We start from the raw sequence: 26,547 nt of genomic DNA on the forward strand, positions 1-26,547 counted from the left end.
CTTTTGTAAGACAGTGCTAGAACATATAAAAGTAGCCTTACCATCATTTGCTTAATGTCAAATAGGGAAAGACTTCGGACTTAGTGTACATAGTTGCTTAAGACTAGAGGAAATAGTCACCATTACGAAGGAGGTATGCACACCATCCGCTTCCCAGTAGTAGCTTCACCAAATTGGGTGATGATGTGAGGAAATAGTCACCATTACGAAGGAGGTATGCTATCCACTCCATTGGTTAACATGGTTTCACTTGCTTGACCAACTATAAGGCATTTTTAAACCATCTTACTTGGCAACAAACGGGAACTTACCTTTTGTAAGACAGTGCTAGAACATATAAAAGTAGCCTTACCATCATTTGCTTAATGTCAAATAGGGAAAGACTTCAGACTTAGTGTACATAGTTGCTTAAGACTAGAGGCTATACTATTTTTAAGTTTGGCCGGCCTAGTGTGAAAAGTAGTCACTTGTATACAAGACATTTTTTACCAATAAGAAATACACAATCATTTCCTTACAAATATTTTACTCGTGAGCTCTCCTTCTTCCCTCTTATTTCTTGCTTATATGCTTTTGAATTCATGCTTTTTAGATGGATGCTTGCTTAAATAGGTGTGATTGTAGGTTTCCCTCTTCTATTAGCTTTTCTTCCCCTAGTTTTTATGAGAGAGACCCATTGCAAAGGACTATATCTTCTTGTATCCATCTAGGTATTGAGAGCTCTCCCTTTACCCCTTTGGCAAAGGAGAAGTCTAGTGTAACAATGAAATTAGGATGTGATGGTGGTGGATGAGCTAGCGCACCCGCATTGTGAAGTTATAAATTGCATCTCTAAGGCAAAACCTAACAATGACACATGCTTCGACAAGGCTAAGCTAAGCTCTTAACTTGAACATATCCCTTTTTTTTAATGTTTCTTATCCACTTTTGGGTTGTTGCAAGATCAGGGTGTCCAGTTTTATCCAGTTTCTGCTGGACTGGGACAATGCTTGGAGAGCAAATTTTAGGGGGTAAGGTACTTAATATGAGATCAAGCAAATAATAGAAAATATTCTTGTCCTTAAATTAACCGAGTATAACTTAAATTAATATAAATTAGTCTAATTAATCAAAATTAATTAAAAATATGATGAAATGATAAACAAATGATCTTTCCATACTTAGAGTGATCCAATTTATTTTTCCATAGATGCACCATTACAAGTACACTAGTCCCTATAGGTTTTAGATGATTCACATCAAAAATGTAATTTTACTAATTAGATTATTAATATTTATAGGCCTTCTGATAGTCTGGAAGAATTTTGAAAAAGAGATCATTAAAAATCCAACCATTAGATTTGCAATTTTCACTAACCACCACATTCTACTAATGTCTCAGTATCTACCCACTCTTTTGATCTACAAGATTGAGAACTTTAAGTGGTACCTATTGTGGGTACAAAAAGTGGCGTATATTATAACACTTTAAAGACCTTGAAATATTTAAAGAAAATAGACAAATATCTTAAAATTTTCTCAAAAAATCAAGTTAAGCTCCATATTATGTGAAGATCTAAGGTACAAAGTGGGAATCTCATATGAGTTTATATGTAAAAGATATTAGCATTTTATGGAATCAGCTCAAATTTGGGACAGGGTGTATACATTGACTTTGTACCTAAGAAAATGAGGACTTTTGACTATCTAATGCTTAATCAAATTATGCAACTATATTTCCAACTTTGAATATGATGTTTCAACAAAAGAGCTTGAAACGAAATTCCTTCATTTACTAGGAGAAATAAGCCACTAAAGGTAAACAAATGCCTGTTTTTTTACTGTTTACAGGGTGCCTGAGTGGACAAAACTGGGCACCCTGATCTTGCAACCACCCTTTTGGTGTTCTACTTGCCAATATTTGGAGGGGTATCACATAAAGGGAAAAGTCAATCTTGGCTCAACCATGTCACTATCCAAGGACTAGAAGGCATTGTTATGCTCAATGATTAAAAAATTACTAACCAAGAGAGAGGAATTTGTCCAATCGACCACATGCTAGAAACCACCCTCATCATCACTTTATTGTGATTCGATCCTCAAATGACTCTACTTTATATGGCCCTCTTTATGAGGAGCACCTTTCTAACAATTGGGTGTTTAACATTCTAGTGTGGATGCTAGGAGGAGTCGTGTGTGCTAGGAGGAGTCGTGTGTGGATGCTAGGAGGAGTCGTGTGTGCTCGTGAGATGGTAATGACATATAACTATAATTAGACACTAGATGGGTAGCATTGTTACACCAATGGTTCACACCCCGAGACATGTTCAAGACTAGAAGGAAAGAACCTTATGAGCCTTTCTTAGGCATTCCAAGGTCTACTAGTCATAAAGGAGCCAAGTCCTTTGTTTCAAGATTTAAAATTATACTAGTTAGACCATCAAGGGGATCTATATAGAACACTTGCATTCCCTCATTGATTCTAAAAATCATTCAGTATTAAGTTGTTTCATGGTTCAACAACTATCCCTTGTCACTATCTTCCCCTTTTAATAATGCATCACCACTTAAGAAGACCATCATCTTTTGGAATCACACAAATTCAAGGAGATCTTTATATTCTTGCCTTTTATTATGTAAGTTCTGTATCAATCTAAATTTAATTCTCATAATATGAGTGTAAACTACATTATGTCACACATTGTGTATGGAAGTCATAGTGTTGTAAAATGTATGCTTCATTGGTCCCTGTGTTACTAGACTAGCCTCTAACTTGTTCACTCATGGCCCTTCTCTCATCCACCATTGGTCTTACAGCTTGGGCATTTTTGGCTCTTTCCTAGATGAATCTTCTATAAAATCTCCGTGCACTTGTTTGGCCATTTTTATGTATGGACATTGAAATGGGCTAATGTTCCACAATCCCAAGATCTACACTTTACTGAGCCTGGAATGCTCGTAGCCTACGAGACAGCATGGTTGCATACTGTGATTTTTGAAGATTTTTATCCTGAAGCTTGCATAAAGAAAATGGATTTGCTTCTTCACCCTCCTCTATCCCGAATTACAAAACTACTTGTTGCTAATTAGCATCAAAATATGGTCTCGATAGGCTGGTTAACTAGGTTTACGCTCTCTTTTACATATTTTACTCATCATAAAATCAAAATTTTCACTTGATTTCAATCAAAGCTTTCATGTTGAGCCTAATCCTAAATTAATTATCAATTCTTTGCATATTTTCAGCCTTACATATGCTTTTCAATCTGTTGTTGGCTTTGATTTGCTTATTTTTGTCAATTTCTATGAAAAAAATGTTCCTTTTGGCCATTATTTCAAATTCATGGCTGGCCATTAAAGATTAAGTCTATGCAATTTTATCTCCTTCTTTTCTATATTTCAATCAAAATTACGATGTATAGCAAATATGGGGAGGCTCTATTGAAGTTTTTTGGATTTTCCCAAAGCTTGTAAACTCACTGGAATTTAAAATTTTCAGTGATGCATGACCCAAATGACTTCATATCTAGAATGGCAATCCATAATCATGTTCCACACAAGCATGTAAAACCTTGTCCCCATCTGAGACCATTAAATGATTATTTTTAGCATTTTATGCTAAATCAGGATATTTTGCATAAATTTAGAATTAGTTGCATAACCCAGATGATGAGGGTTGGTCACAAAGTGAAATGACTTTTATGTAAGTATTATTACCCACCACACAGGCCTACCAAATCTCATACCCATTGCAAGTCATCTGCTGCTATACCCTACACTAGGTAACCGGGACCCCAGACAGCATTTTTGGGCCAATATTGGAAAATTTGACTTTTTTCTTCCAAACCAATTTGTTCTACTCCTACTCATGGGAAACTCTTACATATTTTGGAATTTCATATCCAAAACCAATGAGCTCATGTTTCCACCAGAGAAAAATTTTGATTGTCTATTTTTAGATAGTGGCATTTTTGGACCAAAATCACCTATGACCTTGGCTGGACAAGTACCTTTTTAACTACTTCTTGCTTTGGAAGGCTATCCTTGTTCCCATAACCCAACCTCAACTCTTTATTTCTAATCTTCTTCCACACTCATGGAAGAGTGTGAAATGTTTAGGCAAGGGGAGGAATATTTTGTGTCTTCAGCTCTCCCAAGATTTTTTGACTACATTCAATCTGAAGGAAAAAGGGCCATAAGAACTCAAACGAAAGTGAGATTTTCAAAGTTTATATAAAATCTCTGTCTGAGTTCTATGGGTTTTGGGGTAGAATACACTTTATGGGTTGCATCTCATTATCAATACTTTCTCACTAAGATTAAAAGAAGCAACCAAGACTCATAGCAAGCTCAAAAGCAACTATGAAGAAGATGAGGCCATAATTTCCTGATCCATCAACCTTGGATGCTAAAGGATGGGCTATCAAACACAACTATTCAAAAACTTGGCTAGGTGAAGGAGGTGAAAATAGAGAGAGAGTCCAGGTGTGACTGATGAAATATGGTCCTAACCAGCAAAAATGGGTATAATTTGTGTATCATTCACCTGTATGCTATGCAATTCTACAAGAGCAAGGAGTACAAGAGAAGATGCAAGCCACAGGACTTGGTCATTTAGCAAGCTCCTGGTCAAAAGATTATGATTCTATTTAGATTTTAAAATTCCTGAGCACTTATAATGCAGATTTAATTATGGGGATAGGGAATTGGGAGGTCACATAGTGGATGTGGCCACAAACATGTGGAAGAAAATACAACAATATTAGAAACTTTGCAAAGTAGAGGAGCAGAGGACACAGGAAGCCCTGACACCTAATGAGTCGAAGAAGCAAAAACCTCTACAAGGCCTTAGAAGAGACTTAGGACTAGTGAAAACTTTGCAAAGTGGAGTAAAAGAGGACATAGGAAGGCCTACCGATGAGTTGAAGAAGTAGAAACCTCTACAAGGCCTTGGAAGAGACTAAGGACTGGTGAGAAAACATTGAAGATCTCGAGGTTGATAGAATTCAAGAACAAGTAGTAACTCTGATGGGGATGGAAAGAGAGGATTCATAGGAGGATCTAACTAAAAATCTATTAAAGGTTAACGAAATCCTTAGTAGAAAGTATAGAAATCTTTTAAGCAAAACGTAGAGAACAAGGCTGGAATCAGTAGAGTTTTAATAATAAAATTGATTAATAGGAATACGCTTAGAACTCGAGTAGTTAATTGGAATCCTGAAGACTTCTCTAAAGAATAAATCAACGGGGCTGTGCCTGATTCAATTAGGAAAAAAGCGTTGATTCCTTCAAAGTTAAGTCTGTAATAGTTTCCCTTCTATCTGGTTTTATCAGATGAAGGTAGTTCAGTATTTTGACCTCATTAAAAGAATTTGTTAAGAAAATAAAAATGGTGGAATTGTCCCCGCTTTCCGGGCATGGAAAATTTTCCCGGTTTTGATTTTCGGAATGACCACCAGCTTAGTCTCGTGCTTGGACATTTGAGGGTGAGTCCCCGAGTGGGAAACCCTGCCCCACGCAAGAGGGAGCAGTTTCCGCTGCTGTTGCTAGCAACAATCGGGAATCCGGTGCACGGAGGGGGCAGTGGGCTCTCACACACATCTACCCATCTCCACATCTCATCTCATCACATTCATTCACATCTCATCCATTCATAACTACACTAATCCACATTACATCACATCCATTTTACCTCACATCTCAATCATTCACATCTATCCCGATTCACATAACATCACATCTCATTTATTCACATCACATTCACTCATATCCATCACATTCATTCTCATCACCATCCCATCACATATATAACATCACATCACATCTATCCACATCATATCTCATTTATACACATCTCATCTCATTCATCCACATCCATCCAATCGTTCACATGTACGATTACCCACATCTATTCATACATTCATATCTATCACTTCACATCCACATATATTCATGTCACATCACATCTCTTTACATCACATCACATTCTTTCACATACACATCCACATCACATTCTTTCATATACACATACACATCCATTCTTTCATATACATCCACATCCATTCTTTCACATACATCCACATACATTCTTCTCATACATATCCACATCCATTCTTTCACATACATCCACATCCATTCTTCACATATACATTCACATCCATTCTTCACATACATAACCACATCCATTCTTCACTTATACATTCACATCCATTTTCATCACATATCATCCACTCATATCCCATATCATTCATTTACATCCTGATTTACATGACATCACATCTCATTACATCTATTCACCTCACATCTCATCACCTCTATTCACATCACATCCATCCATCCATTCATTCACACCTATCTGATTCTCATCACATCTCATTACATCTATTCACCTCACATCTCATCACCTCTATTCACATCACATCCATCCATCCATTCATTCACACCTATCTGATTCTCATCACATCTCATTACATCTATTCACCTCACATCTCATCACCTTTATTCACATCACATCCATCCATCCATTCATTCACACCTATCTGCTGATTCTCATCACATCTCATTACATCTACTCATCTCACATCTCATCACCTCTATTCACAGCACATCCATCCATCCATCCATTCACACCTATCTGATTCACATCACATATCACATCTATCCCAATTTACATCACATTTCATTCACTCACAGTCCGATTCACATGACATCACATCTATTCACAGAATTTAAACAAAGAATTTAAGAGAATTCTAATTTTGATATAAAGATTCTTTATGCATATATTTATGCATAAAATCAACTTTAGTGGGAATAACACTTTTATTCATCTATGTATGCATAAAAATAAACTTCAATGAGAAAAACACTTTTGAAATAAAAATAAATCCTTTATGCATCTTTCTATGCACATAAAATCAATTTTAATGAGAATAATACTTTTGAAATAAAAATAAATCATGTATGCATCTTTCTATGCATAAAATCAATTTTAATGAGAATAACACTTGAATTAAAAATAAATCCTTTATGCATCTTTTTATGCATAAAATAAATTTGAATTAAAAATAAATCCTTTATGCATCTTTCTATGCATAAAACCAATTTTAATGAGAATAACACTTTTGAAATAAAAATAAATCCTTTATGCATCTTTCTATGCATAAAATAGTTTTTAATGAGAATAACACTTTTGAAATAAAAATAAATTCTTTTTTGCATCTTTCTATGCATAAAATCAATTTTAATAAGAATAACACTTTTGAAATAAAAATAAATCCTTTATGCATCTTTCTATGAATAAAAATTAAATTCAATGAAAATAACACTTTTATAATAAAAAAATTTCCATTATGCATCTTTCTATGCATAGAAATTAAATTCAATGAAAACAACACTTTTATAATAAAAATTTCCATTATCCAGGGAGGTAGGATTGGTGGTGGATGGGAAGGAACGAGAGACAAAAGGAAGGGTGAGTTGGTGGATCAACCAAGAGGGGGGTTGGTGGAAGAACCAGGGGATGGTAGACGTACCAACGGGGTGAATGAAAAGATGCAGAAGGGGAGGAGAGAGCTTGAGCTCTTATAAGCACACACACACACTCACAAAACCCTAAAACAGAACACACAAGGTGAGAGGCTGAAAATCTTCTTCTTCTTCACACAACACTCAACACACCATATACAAAGATAAGAGTACACACAATATGGAAAGGTACTCAACCAAATACATACTAGGGTTCTCTATAGTGTGAACCCAACTAAATGAGCTGGCGCTTTAACTATGCCAGTCTAGAATGACTGTCACACAGCCTGTCATCCCATTGGCCACATATCACCCATGATCTCACCAACCATGCTAGTGGTGTAAGTGTGGGGCCTATCCCCCAAGCGAGTGTCCACCGCCTCACTAGATGAGCTCGATATCTCAACGCTCCCCCTCGAGCTCAACTCCATCTCATGTACACCAAGCAAAGCCCTAAATCTGCGGAGCTTCTCTGTACCCAATGCTTTGGTGAAGATGTTAGCGACTTGATCCTATGTGCTGACATAAACAAGGTCAACGTCTCCTGCCAAAACCTTATCTCTGACAAAATGGTAACCTCTACATGCTTTGTGCGAGCATGAAAAACTGGGTTCCTGGCCAACTATATACTGCTAATGTTGTCACTGAGAATGACAACTTGTCTATCCACTGATAGACCCAAATCTGTAAGTAGCTTTCTCAACCAAGCTACCTTACATGCTGCCATAGGAGCGCCTCTGTACTCGGCCTCTATGTACTGGATAGAGAAACCGTAGGCTGCTTCTTGCTGCTCCAAGTCACAGTAGCACTCCCCAAAGAAAACATGAAGCCACTAGTAGATCTTCTATCTGAGATACTACCAGCCCAATCAGCATCTGTGTACCCATGTACACATATCTCTGTCCCAGTTTCATAAAATAGTCCACAATGAAAAGTAGACCTCACATACCTCAGTATGCGTCTCAATGCATTCAAATGCGGCTTCCGAGGAACCTACATAAACCGACTCACCAACCCAACAGCATAGCTCAAATCTGGCCTGGTGATCATCATGTAGATCAAGCTTCCTACTATGCGCCTATACATAGAAGGATCCTCCAAAATCTCTCCTGAATCTGCACTCAACTTGCCATTCTGATCCAATGGCACTGAGATAGGCTTACAACCTGTCATACCATTCTTGGACAACATGTCCAAGCCATACTGTCTCTGCAACAGTAATCCAATACCATGTGGTAACCTAATCACCTCAATGCCCAAGAAATATCTGAGCTCCCCCAGATCCTTCATCTCAAACTTCTGTCTAAGCAAGATCTTTACATCAAATATCTCTGCATCATGGTCCCCCGTAATGATCAGGTCATCTACTACATAGATGACAACAAGCACAACCCCTCTATCATTGTGTCTCACATACAGTGAGAAATCTGCATTGGCTACATGATAGCCAATAGTGACAAGATATTCAAAAATCTTGTGAGACCATGCTCTTGGTGCTTGTTTTAAGCCATACAAGGCTTTCTTCAACCTGCAAACATGCTCGGGGTGACTCACATCCTCATAACCAGGTGGTTGTAGCATATACCCTCTTCCTGCAAATCCCCATGCAAGAATGCATTCTTTACATCCATTCGATGTAAAGACCATTGCTTTGATGCAGCCACCACTGCTATCACAACTCTCACTATTGCCATCTTGGCAATTGGACTGAAAGTTTCCTCATAATCAATGCCATATGTCTGCACATATCCTTTGGCTACCAATCTAGCTTTGTACCTGCTTATGCCTCCATCACTGTTATGTTTGTATACCCACTTGCATCCAATGGCTTTCTTGCCTTCAGGAAATTGCACTAAATCCCAAGTCTCATTTCCATATAGTGTATCCATCTCCTCATCCCATAGCTTTCTCCCAACACACATTTCCAAGAGCCTCATCAATGCATGTGGGCTCTACAACCTGCACAACTTTTGCCATGTATGCATAGTGATGTGCCACATAACCATCATAGGTAAACCTCTACACAAGATTCTTCACTCTCCCAGATCTTCACAACTTTGAATTCATGGCTCCCATAGCCTTCTTTACACCAGGTGTTCTCATAGAGCTGGTATCCCAAGATCCTCATCAAGGCTCATCTCTAAGCCACTAGACTCTCCATCAACATGAGAATGCCCTGTAGAAATGCTTAGGCATACTAAGAGGCTCAATCACTTTCTCTTTGCCTTTATGTGATGTACTAATCACATTTGCATGACTGGTATTATGACGCAGCCTACCACTCCATGGTCTATCAATTGAACCACTAGATGAGGACTCTCTTGGTCCACTCAAAGACTGTGATTGCTGACTTGCATTCTGTGCAACCACATTTCCACTCACATCAGTCCCAAGAGCTTCTTTTTCAAGAGCATACCAGCTGCTCATCTCATCAAAAACAACATCCCTGCTTACCCTCAACTCATGTGTAGCAGGGTTATAACACCTGTATCCCTTTTGCTCAAGGGAATATCCAATAAACACACATTTTTTAGCTTTTGGATCTTGCTTAGTTCTCAGCTCATCTAGCACATGCACATATGCAATACATCCAAAGACTTTTAGATGAGACAAATCAGGTTTTCTGCCAGTAAACCTCTCCTCTGGAGTTACATCATGTATGGCTACAGTTGGAGTCCTGTTCATGATGTAAACTGCTGTAAAAATAGCCTCAGTCGTCCAATACCCATGCGACATATTCTTCTCTCCCATCAATGCTCGTGCAATTTCAGTAATGTGCATGTTTTTCTGCTCAGCAACTCCATTTTGCTTCGGAGTGTATCTACATTTAAACTATCTTCGAATACCATTCTTCTTCAAAAATTCAGATAACTCATTGGAGAAGTACTCTCCCCCTCCATCTGACCTTAGGCACTTTACATGTCTCTATGTTTGCTTTTCAACCATAACTCTGAAATTTTGAAAATGAGTGAACACCTCACCCTTCTCCTTCATGAAGTATACCCACACTTTCCTTGTGTGGTCATCAATAAATGTCACATAATACCTGCAACCTCCCATAGACATGGTCTTTGTAGGACCCCATACATCTCAATGCACAACATCTAGTGCATTTCTGCTCACATTTTTGTCACATGGAAATACATGCTTTGTTTGCTTTCCAAATTGGCATGCTTCACATATTTTCTGCATACCTTCAACTTTAAACTTTGGCAGCCCTATCACAATTTCTTTAGTCTCTGCATAGACTTCATTCTCTGCACATTCACACGTCCAATTCTTTTATGCCAAATGTCTGTGTCTGCAACAATTCCTGAACCATTTGTAAATATCGCAGCACTCACTTCAGGCATGTTTACATTCAATGTAAACATTCTTCCCACTCTGTTGCCTTTTGCAACCAACCTGCACTTGTCTTTAAAGTCTTCAACATAACAACCATCAGGGTTAAAACCGAACCTGCAAACCCTGCTCAATCATGTGGCCAACTGAAACCAGATTCTTTGTTATGTTCGGAACACGAAGTACATCTGCAAGGTACTTCACTTTGCTATCCTGCATAGACAATGGCACATCTCCAACATGGGCAATTGGATGAGTAGTGTCATCCCCTGTTTCCACAAAACCTAGTCTTTCAAGGTTTTTCATCTCCTTGAACCACTCCCCATGACTTGTCATGTGGTTCGAAGCACCTGAATCAATGTACCATACATCATCTTTATGTGCTACTTCAACATTTTTAGACATGGCATTAACGACATGCTGCATAACAAACAACCTTTCATTATCCTCATTGTTTCTGCTCGAGGATGCATAGTTGTTTTGCTGCAATTTTCCATTTTGCATGTCAACCTGCTTCTTATAACAATCTGCCTGCACATTTCCAAGCTTACCACAATAAAGACATCCACATGTATCATTATACTGCTTTTGCCAATTTCCATGACCTCTTTGACTTCCCCTGCCTCTGAATTGGCCTCTTCCACATGCGTGTTGTTGTTGTTGTGAAATCTGGGAGTGTTGTTGTTGCTGCTGCTGCTGGCCATAATTCTGATTACCTATCCGGCCGTGTCCACGGCCTCCTCTACCTCGTCCTCTTCTTGAACGTGTAGAAAGCTTGTTGCTCTGAATTGTTTTTTTTTTTGTGAAGGCCGTTAGTCTTCATCCAAGCTCTTCTCTTCTATAATCAACATAGATACCAAATCTGTGAAACTGGGAATGTTTTCTCGAGTCTACATAGACGTCTTGATGAATGCCTTGTATTGTGGCCCAAGACCACGTAGACAGACTTCCACCTTATTATCATCATCTACTGAAACGCCAATAGATGTAAGGGATTCCACAATACCCTTGATCTTCAATGCATAGTCACTCCAGACATACTCTTTTTCTCCATAGTATGAAGTTCATTCTTCAATTGTATCTTTCGTGCCTTAGTATTTGTTTCATAGAGTTTTACCAAGGTGTCCCACGCCTCCTTGGGAGACAGGTACTGTATTACACTCAAATGTCACAACCATTGACCTCAATGTGCATACATACACCCAATGGCAACTGTTGACATCCTTGCAGCACACAAAATGTCTACACAACCAATCTGTCTTCCTATAGTTCTTAAAATAGAGTTTTGCAGAGAATCGATGACTTACCCCCGCAAAGCTCAAAATCGCATGCTTTCCAAAAAACGGAGGTCCTAACGCACCCGAAACGCGTTTTCGGCCTAAAAAATCCCGTTCAATAGGACAATATAGCTTCCCTATAGCTTTACTCCCGCAGAGAAAGCTCCTCAATCAGAGATCGTTTGCCGGTGCCTCCCGTAGAGAGCTCCCGACGATGACAAGGGTGTAGTCGCTAACACAAATAGGGAAGAGTAGATGAAGCTCTTACCCTCATACTGCTTCCTATGCTTCTCTTGCTTGCAACTCAGCCCTTAGCATGAACCAAGCTCTGATACCATGAAAAGATTCAGGGGAGAAGAGAGCTTGAGCTCTTGCAAAGCACACACACACTCACAAAACCCTAAAAGAGAGCACACAAGGTGAGAGGCTGAAAATCTTCTTCTTCTTCACACAACACTCAACACACCATATACAAAGATAAGAGTACACTCAATATGAAAGGTACTCAACCAAATACATACTAGGGTTCTCTACAGTGTGAACCCAACTAAATGAGCTAGCGCTATAACTATGCCAGTCTCTAGAATGGCTGTCACACAGCGTGTCATCCCACCGGCCGCCGCATATCACCCATGATCTCACCAACCATGCCAGTGGTGTAAGTGTGGGGCCTATCCCTCAGGCGGCGGGTCATCAGTGTCCACCGCCTCACTAGATGAGCTCGATATCTCAACAGTGAAGTAGGCGGATGAACCAAAGCACAATTGGGGGAATAGTTGTGAGGATTTTTTATTCTTTTATTTTGTTATTTTTTATAGAGAAAGGGAGTGGGCTATGGTGATGGAAAGGCTGCAAGGCATGCTTTAGGGTGATAAGCCTTGCTTCTAGAGCCGTTGACTAGTGGGAGAAGCAGGCTGTCCAAAGTGTGGAGTTGCACAATGCCATGAGGAAGAATTTTGTGGATGAGGAAGGGTCCTTGCCAAGCCGGGGGATGAGCTTCTTTTCCCAATTCAGATAATAGGCTTGGTACACAAGACCAATTGGCCTTCATGAAACTTGGGCTTCTTGAGATGGCGGTCGTGCCATGCCTTCCTTTTGTTTTGTTCCACTTCCAAATCTGCCTAGGCTTTGCCCAAGATGGTTAGGTGGAGCATTGAAGTGTGTGGGTAATGACATCCTAGTAGGAGGTCCCTACCTGATAGGACCCTTGGTTGAATTTCAAGGATAGAACAACCTCCAAACCATGGACTAGCTGTGGTGGCTCCTGGCTTTAAAGGTGGTTTTGTAAGCTCAAAAGGTGCTAGGAGGGTCTCCGGGGTGTTGATGGCACATCTTGCAAAGTAAGTGACAGAGCACTTTGTGGGTGCGTTCCACCTGTCCATTGGCCCGGGGGTAATAAGCACATGATTTGTGGTGGAAGATCTTATAGTGGGTCAATAAGATGGTGTGATGACTTCATTAAACAAAGTGGGAGCTCTATCACTGGTGACTTCCAAGGGGAAACCAAAGCGGACAAGGATGTGCTCGTAGAAGAAACGAGTGTTGGTAGTGCAATCCTTGGTGGCTTGGGATTCTGCTGCCCACTTGGTCCTGTAAATCGGTGGGGCGATGAGAATGTATCTGCAGCACCGGGTCACGTGTGCCACTAGGTCAATGGGACCCACAAAATCAAGACTCCATTTCTCAAAGGGGGACCAAGAAAGGGAGATTTAAAGGGGCCAATGGGATTGACAAATGGGTTTGTGGGCTTGCACTGTTGACAAGTATCATAAGATTTGGTGAACTGATTAGAATCTCTTTGAACATGGTGGTCCACCATAGGCCATGTTGAAACAAAAAGGCACCCAAGATGTGGCCGGGATAGTGACCACCACCACTAGGGCCAGAGTGGGCATCTTCGACTAGGTGGGGTACTCCATGAGGACTGATGCACCTACGTAAAACACCATCATGACCAGCCTTGTGGAGTTGGTGTTAAGCACTCCCATTAACATCATTTTTCAAGCGTGGTCATGCTTCAGAATCTTGTAACTTATCCTTTTGTAACAGCGTAAAGCACTTATTGATAAAAGAGATATGGGATGACCGAGCTTATGGCATGTATAATACCAGTCGTAGGAATGAGCTTGATGTACATAGAGTTAGAAAGCCAATTTTGGGTCCCCAATTGTAAATGGGAGGCCAGCCATTATAAAAAGTGAGGTCATGTATATAAGACATTTTATGGATTTGTCTCAATTGAGTCTCTCTCTCTCTCTCTCTCTCTCTCTCTCTCTCTCTCGCTCGCTCATAGTTGCATGCTTGTGTTGTATATGCTCGCTTGCTTGATTGTTATGTATGCATGGAAGGGATGGTGTTAATCTAGCTTATTTTCTCCTCTCCCTTCTCTTGTCTTTCTATCAAGATCCCTCTTGCATGCATTTTGGCATTGGGTGAAGGTAGAGATTTCCCTTCTTCTTTGCTCTTCACCTAGCTTGTGTATCTCCACTTGGGTGTGACACAAGTGGTGGTGGAGTGAGCCTCTAGTAGCCTCACATAGGGGAGTTAATCCTCATTAGAGTTGGCTAAGTGCTATTCTCTCGACCCTTGCATGGTTTCTTTCTCTTTGTCTCTCCCTCTCTTGTGCAAGGTAGTATGTTTAGGTTAACATCTTTGACGTCGCTGCTGCCGGCGGGGATAAGCATTTAGATTATGGTCCTCCACACATTTCATTTGCTAGAGTCTTCACTTTGCCTAGTTGGAGTGCAAATCCACCGGTTGTTGCATGTTATATGAGCTTGTTACTTGTTTGTTGATTTTTGTTACGGAGCTATGGAGATCAACGGAGCATTGGAGCGTCAAAGTCTTCATGCGATAAACACAAGTTGGTGCTTGATTTTTCCCTTGAGATTCATGCAATTTCTGATTTTTGTTCAACATTTGTTAAGTTTGCATAAATAGATTAATCATCTAATTAATCTTGATTAATTAGGTTTCCTTATGCATTTTAGGTATAATTAGGTAGCTAAGGACTAGCTCTAGCCTCTCATAAAAATAAAAACTCAAAAAAACATTTTGGAAACACTTGAATCAGGCAAAACTCAAAAGGAGGAGAGTATGCAAAATTTGCACTCTGGAAGAGTTTCTAAGAAGAATAAATTGCATTAGTTGAGCATAAAGTGCATTAAACAGGGGATACAGCCGCACTATAGGGAATATTTGTAGGTGGCTGTTAGAACCTGCACCATTAAAAATCTTTGCAAACTAGAAGTGTATGCCCATACCATTTAGATTGTATGCAAGCACACGGCCGTTCCTTCTCTAGAGTGTACGCCTGTGGTAACTTGGCCATGTGTGTTCCCTCTATTTTGCCATGCCCATTCCTTCTCTAGAGTGTACGCATGTGGTAACTTGGCCATGCCTGTTCCCTCTATTTTGCCATGCCCATTCCTTCTTCCTTTTGACACAAAAACTCTTAGACGCCCATTTCAACTTTACCATGCTCGTACCATCAGCTCTGCCACGTGCGTGGCAACTTTGCCACCCCCGTAGCTTTTGGAGCATAGGTACATTCCTTCATCTTTCACAAGCGCACATCTGTTCCTTCCTGTAGCCACATCCGTGTCTTCTAGGAAGCATACGCCCGTGTCCTCAACAAAGCGCATGCTCATACCATCTTGAAAGCGTAGGATCGTACCATTTTTCAAAAAAACAAAACACCAAAAAACAAACTATTTACATAGGGAGTCTAGCACTACAATTCCACACATTTATACACCTACTGTGAGACCCCTCTACGATTCCTGGTTGCTAGTAGCGGAAGTAGCTTCCTCTTGTGCGGGGCAGGGTTTCCCACTCGGGGCCTCGCCCTTGAATGTCTGGACGAGACTAATCTGGTAGTCATTCCGAAATCGAAACCGAGAAAATTTCCCTTGCCCGAAAAACAGGGACGATTCCACCTTTTTTATTTTCTTAACGAATTTTCTAATGGGTTCAAGAGATTAAACTATCCTTCACCTCATTAAACCAGATAGAAGGAAAACTATCATTGACTTAATTTGAAGAAATCAACGCTTTTTTCCCAATCAAAATTAGGCAGCACCACAGCCCGTTGATCTAATCATTTGAGGAAATCAATGCTTTTTTCCTAACCGAAGTCAGACACAGCCATTGATCTACTCATTTGAAAAATTCTTCAGGTTTTTATTTAACTACTTGAATTCTAAGTGTATTCCTATTATTTCAATTCAATTATTAAAACTCCATTGATTCCAGCCTAACCCCATCCGGCCCATGGGTTAGCCACCACCACCCAACCACTAGAATCGGTAGAACCAGACAATTACTCACCCACCCATAATTGAATGCCTTTCTTAACTTTTGCTTTCAAATATAGATACGCACACACTCCTCTTTAAAACTTTAACATATAAAATAATCCATTGACAAACAGTTATTAGTTACAGATGTCATAACTCAAAAATTCCATCCAGTCCCTTGTTTCTCAAAAAACAGTATCACTATGGACTCTCCGTTGAGACCAACTGGTCAGCAACACAACGAGATCTAGTAACAGATTACAATAATCATTTCATCCATCATACATATCTTCCATGACATACGCATGGGTATCCTAGGCACCGCGAGCCCGTGCTCCAGTATCTCAAGTCCCTAAACTCCATAGTCCTTGACACTCTCTCTCTCTCTATGTGTCCAAGGCTACTATAAGTGCTCGCGACCTTGACTAAAGTGCTCACACATACATTTACCACTTGGCCTACATCATCGGTGGCTCAGAGGTGGTTTTACTTTATTGGGGCAGGTTACATTGGGTTGTGGGTTCTCTCTCTCTCTCTCTCAGAAAAGATGATCCGACTCCACTTCTCTTGGAGCCTCCATGAAGTTTGCCGATGTCGTTCCTTCTTCACTGGGTTTGCTGTAGCAGTCTCTCGCCATGTGTCCTGGCTTTCCACATTTGTGGCAAGTGAAGGTCCTCCCTCCTACTCTGCCTCTTCCTTGTCCTCGTCCTCGAGAGAATCCTCCTCGGGTGAAGAATGCTTTTTCCTCTCCTGCTGTTGAGTCGAGCTCTTTCTTCTCTTTGCCTCTGCTCTCTTACTCCAGTAGAGCTGCTTCTATCTCGTGTATCTTCAGTTCAGGTACATTCTTTAGTGTTGCTACAATGTTTTCATAATCTCCTTTGTCCACACTCTTCAAAAGTACAGCTAATGCTTCATCATCTTCTACCTTTTTGCCAATAGCTGCCAGCTGTTGCTTAATACTTTTATATTTGTTCAAGTGTGTGATTAAGGGTTCACTTTCCTTCATGTCCAGTTTGTAGAATTGCATTCATAGATTTATCTTGGAATTTTTTGCTTGTGTACCAAATAATTTATTGAGTTCATCCCATGCATCTTTTGCCCACTGTATCCCTGTGATATGATGAATGATCTCATCATTTAAACTGAGTGCAATAAGCCCCAATGCTTTTTCATTCCTACTCTTCCACTCATTTTCCCCTCTCTCTGGGCATTCATCTCTCCCTTCAACTAATCCCCACAGATTTTTCCTCATCAGCAAATACATGGTTTTTGTTTGCCATGTATAAAACTGTTCTCCATTAAATTTGGCTATTTCCTGTGCTGAATTCATGGTGATGTGAAGGGGGTCTTACCTCTTGATCCAAATTCAAGATTCAAGGGCAGTGTCTACCCTTTTACAACTCAATTTGGTGTTTAATAGATGATTACAACAATTTTATCAGCATAAAATCACCAGAAATTACATTAAATTGAGAGTAACCAATTTGTACGGGATGGTTGGAGTATCAAACCAACTCCGATTTGCAATCTGAAGCTTTAGGGATCTGTATCAGATACCTAATGGTTAATTTGAACCCTCAATTGCACCAAAGTACAGTGATTAGCACTGATTAATCACTGATTAGCAAATTAATGCTCTGGTTTGTGTGCAGAAAACAGAGTATGCGGGGAGCTCAGATCTGGTGCCTTCCACTTCAAATGAGCTCAAATGCTTTCAAAGGCATCAATAGCAATGAGTCTAGTAGAGGATTAAGCCAAGAAACACAAGATTTGACCAAATAATGAAAGCTTAATCTCTGTTTTACCAAAGTCACCTGCAGATTTGATGAAGAGCTTTGATCTCTCTGTAGACTTGATGAAATTGATTTCTGTCTTCACCAGCTTGTAGAGCATGCTTGAAAACCCTTTGTGCTAAGAGGAATTGAGGACATTTGAACTGAGCAAGTAGGGATCTTAATTCTTCTGCAGAAAAACGGCGCCCAGCAATTAGCGAAATTCAGCGCATCCTGACGGTGGTTTGCTGCGTGGAGTAGATGGGCTTGAAGCTAATGAGGTTAGCTATCTTGTGTATAAAGCTTGTGCCCTAATTTTATGTGTGCAAGGTGCTAGAGACCCTCCACTGGCTGGGGGTGAAGGGGAAGAGTGAAAGCTTACTAAAAACTGATTTTTTTGCTAATTATTTTACTAATCCTAATTAATTCACTAATGGGCTCATAAATCTGGTTGATTCTAGGCATGGCTCTGATACCATGTTGAAATTTGAGCTAAATGATGAGCTATGGTGGATCAAACACTAGAATCAGCATAATTAACAAAGTGATTAGCAAGTGATTAAGACGTAATTAGTGAATAATTAGCACATAGATTAATGTAGGCATGGATACTCAAAAACCAGCAAATTCTCATTAGGGCTATGCCTCAATTTATAGTGTTTACATCAAGCATCAAATCCCCTTGATTTCTCCATGATTCACTCCCTGAATATCTCCACCTCTTGCCTGATTCTCTCCACCTCTTCTCTTTTCCCTGAATATCTCCCAGAATATCTCCACACTCCTAAATTCCCTCATGCTACCCATTATTCTCTCCCAGTAGATTCTCCTAACCTTTTCACAGGTTCTTTCACAATTACATCTCCTCTTTTACAGCCTCTATCCAAGAGCTTGTTCCCACACACACCCTTTTCACTTGTATATTTCAACATAGATGTGATGAGATGTCATGTGAATCAGGATGTAAATGAATGATATGGGATGGATATGGATGTATTATGTGAAGAATAGAAGTGGATGTATGTGAAAGAATGGATGTGGATGTATGTATGTGAAAGGATGGATGTGGATGTATGTGAAGAATGGATGTGGATGTATGTGAAGAATGGAAGTGGATGTATGTGAAGGAATGGATGTGGATGTATGTATGTGAAGAAAGGATGGATGTGGATGTATGTGAAGGATGGATGTGGATGTATGTGAAGAATAGAAGTGGAACTATGTGGAATAATGGATGTGGATGCATGTATGTGAAAGGATGGATGTGGATGTATGTGAAAGGATAGATGTGGATGTGTATGTGATAAGTATGGATGTGGATGTATGTGAAATGATAGATGTGGATGTGTATGTGATAAGTATGGATGTGGATGTATGTGAAATGATAGATGTGGATGTATGTGAAATGATAGATGTGGATGTGTATGTGATAAGTATGGATGTGGATGTATGTGGAAGAATATATGTGGATGTGAATGTGATGGATATGAACGAGAATAGAGGCGATGAGATGTGATGTAAATTGGATAGATATGAATAATAAAGGATGTGAATGAATGATATGGGATGTGAATGAATGTGTTAGCATGTGAATCAAGATGTGAATGAATGATATAGGATGTGAATGAATGTGATAGCATGTGAATCCGGATGTGAATGAATGATAAGGGATGTGAATGGATGTGATGTGATGTGAATCAGGATGTGAATGAACGATAAGGGACGTGAATGAATGTGTTAGCATGTTAATAGGGATGTGAATGAATGAGATGTGATGTGAAATGGATGTGATAAGATGCGATGTAAACTGGATAGATGTCAATGTATGTGAAGTGATGAGATGTATGGGTAGATGCAAGTGGATGAGATTTGATGAGGATTTATGAGGAAATAATTGATGAGATAGAAAAAGATGTGATTAGATGTGATTAGAATGTGATTAGATGTGATTAGATGAGAATGGGAATACTTATGAAATGAATGTGGATTGACATGGATGGATGTATGGATGATGTGGATTGATGTGAATTGACATGGATGGATGTATGGATGAATGTGGATTGACATGGATGGATGTATGGATGATGTGGATTGATGTGTGGATAATGTGGATTGACGTGAATGGATGAATGGATGATGTGGATCGATATGTGGATAATGTGGATTGACGTGAATGGATGTATGGATGATGTGGAATGATGTGTGGATTGGTGTGTTTGGATGTATGGAAGATGTGGATGGATGTGTGGATAATATGGATTGATGTGGATGGATGTATGGATGATGTGGATTGATGTGGATGGATCTATGGATGATGTGGATTGAGGTGTGGATGATGCGATTGGATGTGATTTAATGAGGGAATGATGTGATGTGATAGGGATCGATGAAGAAAAAAAAAATTGTGGGAAGATGAGAAAAGATGGGGACTAATGTGAAAGGATGTGGAGTGATGAGAAAAGATGGAAATATTGTTGGAACTGTATTTGTATGTGAAATCGGTTTTTAAATGACTGTTTTATGTCAAGAATGCTGGGAGAAGCATTTTGACCGTCTTGTGAATGAGGTTGTGGAGACCTATCTGTTTAAGTTGCAACTGCTGAGGGACAGAGAGTCAATAGAGGACGTCTCGCATAGGAAGGTCGGCCGAGGTTGTGGAGACCTATTTGTTTAAGTTGCAACTGCTGAGGGACAGAGAGTCAATAGAGGACGTCTCGCGTAGGAAGGTCGGCCGAGGTCTTGACAAGCCTCGGTTTGATTTAAATGTGGTGAGCTTCCGGTACAGTGGAAGAGGAACCAAGGAAGTGGCCTATGAGTGAAGCGCTAGGTGATCTGCAAAGGATCCTAGAGGGTGCTGACCATACGGTGCTCGAGCTCTGGGTCACCAATGATACCCACATGTGCGTCGTGGAAGATATTGGAACAAGGAGTAAGAGTTATTTTCTAAATTTGGGAATGGATCTGGCTGATTGACCTTGCTGGTCCTCAACGCATGAGTCCATGGCTCTTTTATATGGATCCGTTTTGGTTGATCTTGCTGATCTTCAACGGAGATTCCATTTTGATATGTGAATATATTGCCAGTTACTATTGAAAAGGCCCCTGAGTGGACAGGTAGTGAGCGTTCTGGTTGCCAATGATGCCATAGGTACACCGATGAAGGAATTATTGGAAATAAGGATCCAACCGGAGATTTTGATGATTATGATAAGTGACATAATGGTTTGTTTTTTAGAAGATGCTGATTCTGTGAAAAAGGTAATTTCATATTGGGTGTGTAAGTGGTGTGACTAGTTTTAATTTCTAGCTAGGAGGCCTGGGAACTCTTTTCCCTGGTACACCCGAGACAAAACCTAACCAAATTCCTAATTGGATCCCATCACTACAGTGGTTGGGCGGTTGGTTAACCCATCGGACTGGATGGGGTTAGGCTGGACTAATGGATCCCTAAAATGAGACTAAATTTCTGTTGGTACGATAGATGAAGTAAATCCCGGATAAAAATTGTTCTATGGAAAAGAATCAACGGCTGTGCCTCTCAATGAGGAAAAAAGCGTTGGTCTCTATGATCCAAGTGCAATCTTTTCCTTGATCTGACTATGGGACTTACGGGTTCGTCGGTCAGATCAGTTCAGTTAGTTAAGGCTTCTGACTACGTTAGAGAAAAGTTATCCTGGAGGAATCGCCCGTGTTTTTCGGGCAAGGGAAATTTTTTTGAGTTTGGTTTTGGAAGAACCGATGGATTAGTCTCTTGTGTTGATATCCGTGTGGGCGAGGCCTCGAGTGTGGGACCATGCCCCGTGCAAGAAGTGCTACTTTCGCTGCTAGCACCCCCAAATTTGTTGCGCAGTGGGATCAGGGATCTTACAGCTAGTATCAGAGCAATTTGGCTAAAGTGGATCAACCGAGAAGCCAAGAATGTCATACATTTATGAAGTAGCAGTAAAAGATTGGAATTGTGTGATGAATTTCATACAAATTGTTATTCAGACTGAAATTCCTAAATTAATAATTGGGTCTTCAGATGGAAGTACTGCAATTGTATAGAATCCCTGACTTGCTTGAGGCCTAGGCATGATGGCATTTACCTTATAGTTCCAAGGACCGTGACTACCCGTATATACCGAGGGTATAACTGCAGCTCTTTACTAGCAGTATATACGAGTAAATCTAAGATCTTATAAGCTAAAATGCTATCCAGATGATGAATTCAAATGTGGTTGATATGATTTTAAATTCTGGTTGAGAACTGATGAGTTGATTTTGATTTTGATTGAAAAATGAAGACTCCTGAATTTTGGTTGAAATGTGGTTGATATGATTTTAAATTCTGGTTGAGAACTGATGAGTTGATTTTGATTTTGATTGAAAAATGAAGACTCCTGAATTTTGGTTGAAATGTAATAAACTAAGCAAAACCATAATGAGGATGAATGGGATGAGTCCGTGTGGTGATGATGTTCGTAGTTGGAATGACGTTAATGACTTCAGCAAATCACTATGAGATTAGTGGATTGTGCTGGCAGATTGCTGCTGTTAACACTTGACCCAGTGGATCAAGTTAAGGGATGTAAAATTAAAAATCTGTATAATTGAAAATTTCCATGAATGGCTGTTCAGATAGAGATTTCGGTCTAATGGACCATTATTGTGATAAGGATTTGAATGTTACGATCTGAGTGAATTATTATCTGATGATGATTTTTATATAAGGGATCTTTATCCCAGGATTCTGTTGGGTTCACCAGACTATAAGGAACCCCAGAATCAGTTGGATCTTAAGGAAAAGAGTTCTCCTCTAATTTTGCGAGATGAGGACATCTCGCGTTTTTTAAGTGGGGTAGGATGTAAGATTCCTCCCTCCAGCTTTTGAGGTGTGCAGGTGTAAGAACCTCCCCTTATGATCTTATAATTATTCCCCTCTTTGAAATAAAAGAAAGATCCTGTTTTACCCTGTTTTGGCCTAGAGAGAGAAAATGTTTTAGACAGAGGTTATTCAATTTTTAGATATTTTTGGATGGAAAAATATCTCTTCTTATTAAAATAAATTCCCCCGAAACAAAAGTTCAAAAAGAAATTCAGAAGGTGCATTAGAAATAAATTATAATCTATTCAAAAGGCCTTAGCCTAAGGGTCTAGATTTCTGAAAATTTTAGATTAAGACTCTGAGGGGCCAATTAGATCAATCCAAATGTAGGGAGGAGATAAATTGAAGAAATAAAGAAAATCCCCCCAAAAATGAGTAAATTCTCACATAAGAGGAAGAGTTGACTAAGGAGAAGGTTATTAGTTAAAAAAGAAGAGATATTTAGAGGAAATGATGTATTTTTGACACCTCAGTGTGGGGGAATTCCCCTCATGAAGGAGGTGCCTATTTCACATGCGTGGTTGAGTTTTAAACTCACAAATAATGAGATATTTTTATCTCTCCTCTCTCCTGCTTCAACTAGATCCAAAAAGTAAGCTAAACTGACCTAAAAATGGTCAAAAATTGACCAAACTGATATGGAAAATTCTAGAATCAGTTTGCTTGGTTAGAGGCTCACTTTTTTCTATGAATGAAGCCTCCCCCTTTGTAAATGGTTAATAGTGTTTTATGCACTGTTACTCTACTCTACCCCAGAGCCAAAAACAGTGAATTTATTGATAATTCATTAGTTTTTGACCTTTTCCTCTTCAAAAGAATTGGTGGCCACTCTTGTTGCAAACAAGAGCAGATCCCTCAAACCATCAAGCCAAAGGAAAGCTCACAGAAATTCATGTAAGCTAAAAATCCTACCTTTTCTTCATTCCTTTTAATGGTTTTCTAATTTTTATTTTCTTTAAAATGGAAAAATGATGTTATGCCTTGTTGGAAAGGCTTTCCCCCTCTCTTCATTCTTAAATTCAACCTTTCTTTATCCTAGATAAGTTATCAAATTGTTAGAATTAAACTTTTCATATTGTTTCTCTTTTAAAAGTGAAATTTGATTAGTTTAGAATGCTTTAAACCAATTGGGATAATTTTTTAAGTAACTTGAGGATAGAAAAATTTGAAAAATGATCAGCCATACAAAGGAGGTTATGGCAAAATTTTCCTAAATTTGGTGAAATAAGTTTTATCTTTTTATTTATTCAAAAAGAGTAATCCCCACCGCTTGTGTATTCTAAAAGTGTTATTTTTATTCTATGCATAGAAAAATGCTTATTAGAAATATTTTTATTATAAAAGTTTTATTTTCATTAGAATTAATTTCTATGCATAGAAAGATGCATATTGGGAATATTTTGATTATAAAAGTGTTACTTTCATCAAAATTGATTTTTATGCATAAAGAGATGCATAAATTTTTATTATTAGTATAAAAGTGTTACTTTCATTAAAATTGAATTTATGCATAAATAGATGCATAAAAGAATTTTTTTAATTATAAAAGCGTTACTTTAATTAAAATTTTAATTTTATGCATAGAAAGATGCATAAAGGAATTTATTTTTATTTCAAAAGAGTTATTCTTATTGATTTTGATTTTATGCATAGAAAGATGCATATTGGGAATATTTTGATTATAGAAGTGTTATTTTCATTAGAATTAATTTCTATGCATAGAAAGATGCATATTGGGAATATTTTGATTATAAAAGTGTTACATTTATCAAAATTGATTTTTATGCATAAATAGATGCATAAATGATTTTTTTAATTATAAAAGTGTTACTTTCATTAAAATTAAATTTATGCATAAAAGAAAATTTTTAATTATAAAAGCGTTACTTTTATCAAATTTTGAAATATGCATAAAGGAATTTATTTTTATTTTAAAAGAGTTATTCTCATTGATTTTGATTTTATGCATAGAAAGATGCATAAAGGAATTTATTTTTATTTTCCAAAGAGTATTCTCATTGATAGAAAGATGCATAAAGAATTTATTTTTATTCCAAAAGTATTATTCTCATCAATTTTGATTTTATGCATAGAAAGATCCATAAAGAAATTTATTTTATTTTAAAAGAGTTATTCTCATTGATTTCGATTTTATGCATAGAAAGATGCATAAAGGAAATTTTTTTTATTTCAAAAAAGTTATTCTCATTGATTTTGATTTTATGCATAAAAAGATGCATAAAGGAATTTTTTTTAATTTCAAAAGAGTTATTCTCATTGATTTTGATTGTATGCATAGAAAGATGCATAAAGGAATTTATTTTTATTGAAAAAGAGTTATTCTCATTGATTTTGATTTTATGTATAGAAAGATGCATCAAGGAATTTATTTTCAAAAGAGGTTATTCTCATTAAATTTTATTTTATGCATAGAAAGATGCATAAAGGAATTTATTTTTGAAAGTGTTATTTCCTTAAAATTAAATTTATGCATAAATAGATGTATAAAAGGATTTTTATAAAAGTGTTATTTCCACAGAAGTTGATTTTTATAAAAGAAAGAATGGATGGATAGGTGCGATGTGAATCAGATAAATGTGAATGAATGGATGGATAGGTGTGATGTGAATCAGATAAATGTGAATGAATCGATGGATAGATGTGATGTGAATCAGATAAATGTGAATGAATAGATGGATGGATGTGATGTGAATAGATGTGATGAGATGTCATGTGAATCAGATCAGGATGTAAATGAATGATATGGGATTGATATGGATGTATGTGAAGAATGCAAGTGGATGTATGTGAAAGAATGGATGTGGATGTATGTATGTGAAAGGATGGATGTGGATGTATGTGAAGAATGGATGTGGATGTATGTGAAAGAATGGAAGTGGATGTATGTATGTGAAAGGATGGATGTGGATGTATGTGAAGGATGGATGTGGATGTATGTGCAGAATAGAAGTGGATGTATGTGGAATAATGGATGTGGATGTATGTATGTGAAAGGATGGATGTGGATGTATGTGAAAGGATAGATGTGGATGTGTATGTGATAAGTATGGATATGGATGTATGTGAAAGGATAGATGTGGATGTGTATGTGATAAAGTATAGATGTGGATGTATATGGAAGAATATATGTGGATGTGAATGTGATGGATATGAACGAGAATAGAGGCGATGAGATGTGATGTAAATTGGATAGATATGAATAATAAAGGATGTGAATGAATGGTATGGGATGTGAATGAATGTGTTAGCATGTGAATCAGGATGTGAATGAATGATATAGGATGTGAATGAATGTGATAGCATGTGAATCAGGATGTGAATGAATGATAAGGGATGTGAATGGATGTGATGTGATGTGAATCAGGATGTGAATGAACGATAAGGGACGTGAATGAATGTGTTAGCATGTTAATAGGGATGTGAATGAATGAGATGTGATGTGAAATGGATGTGATAAGATGCGA

Source organism: Cibotium barometz, chromosome 50 (assembly GCF_041138505.1).
Source record: "Cibotium barometz isolate CiBa-2024 chromosome 50, ASM4113850v1, whole genome shotgun sequence".
Lineage (NCBI taxonomy): Eukaryota > Viridiplantae > Streptophyta > Polypodiopsida > Cyatheales > Cibotiaceae > Cibotium > Cibotium barometz.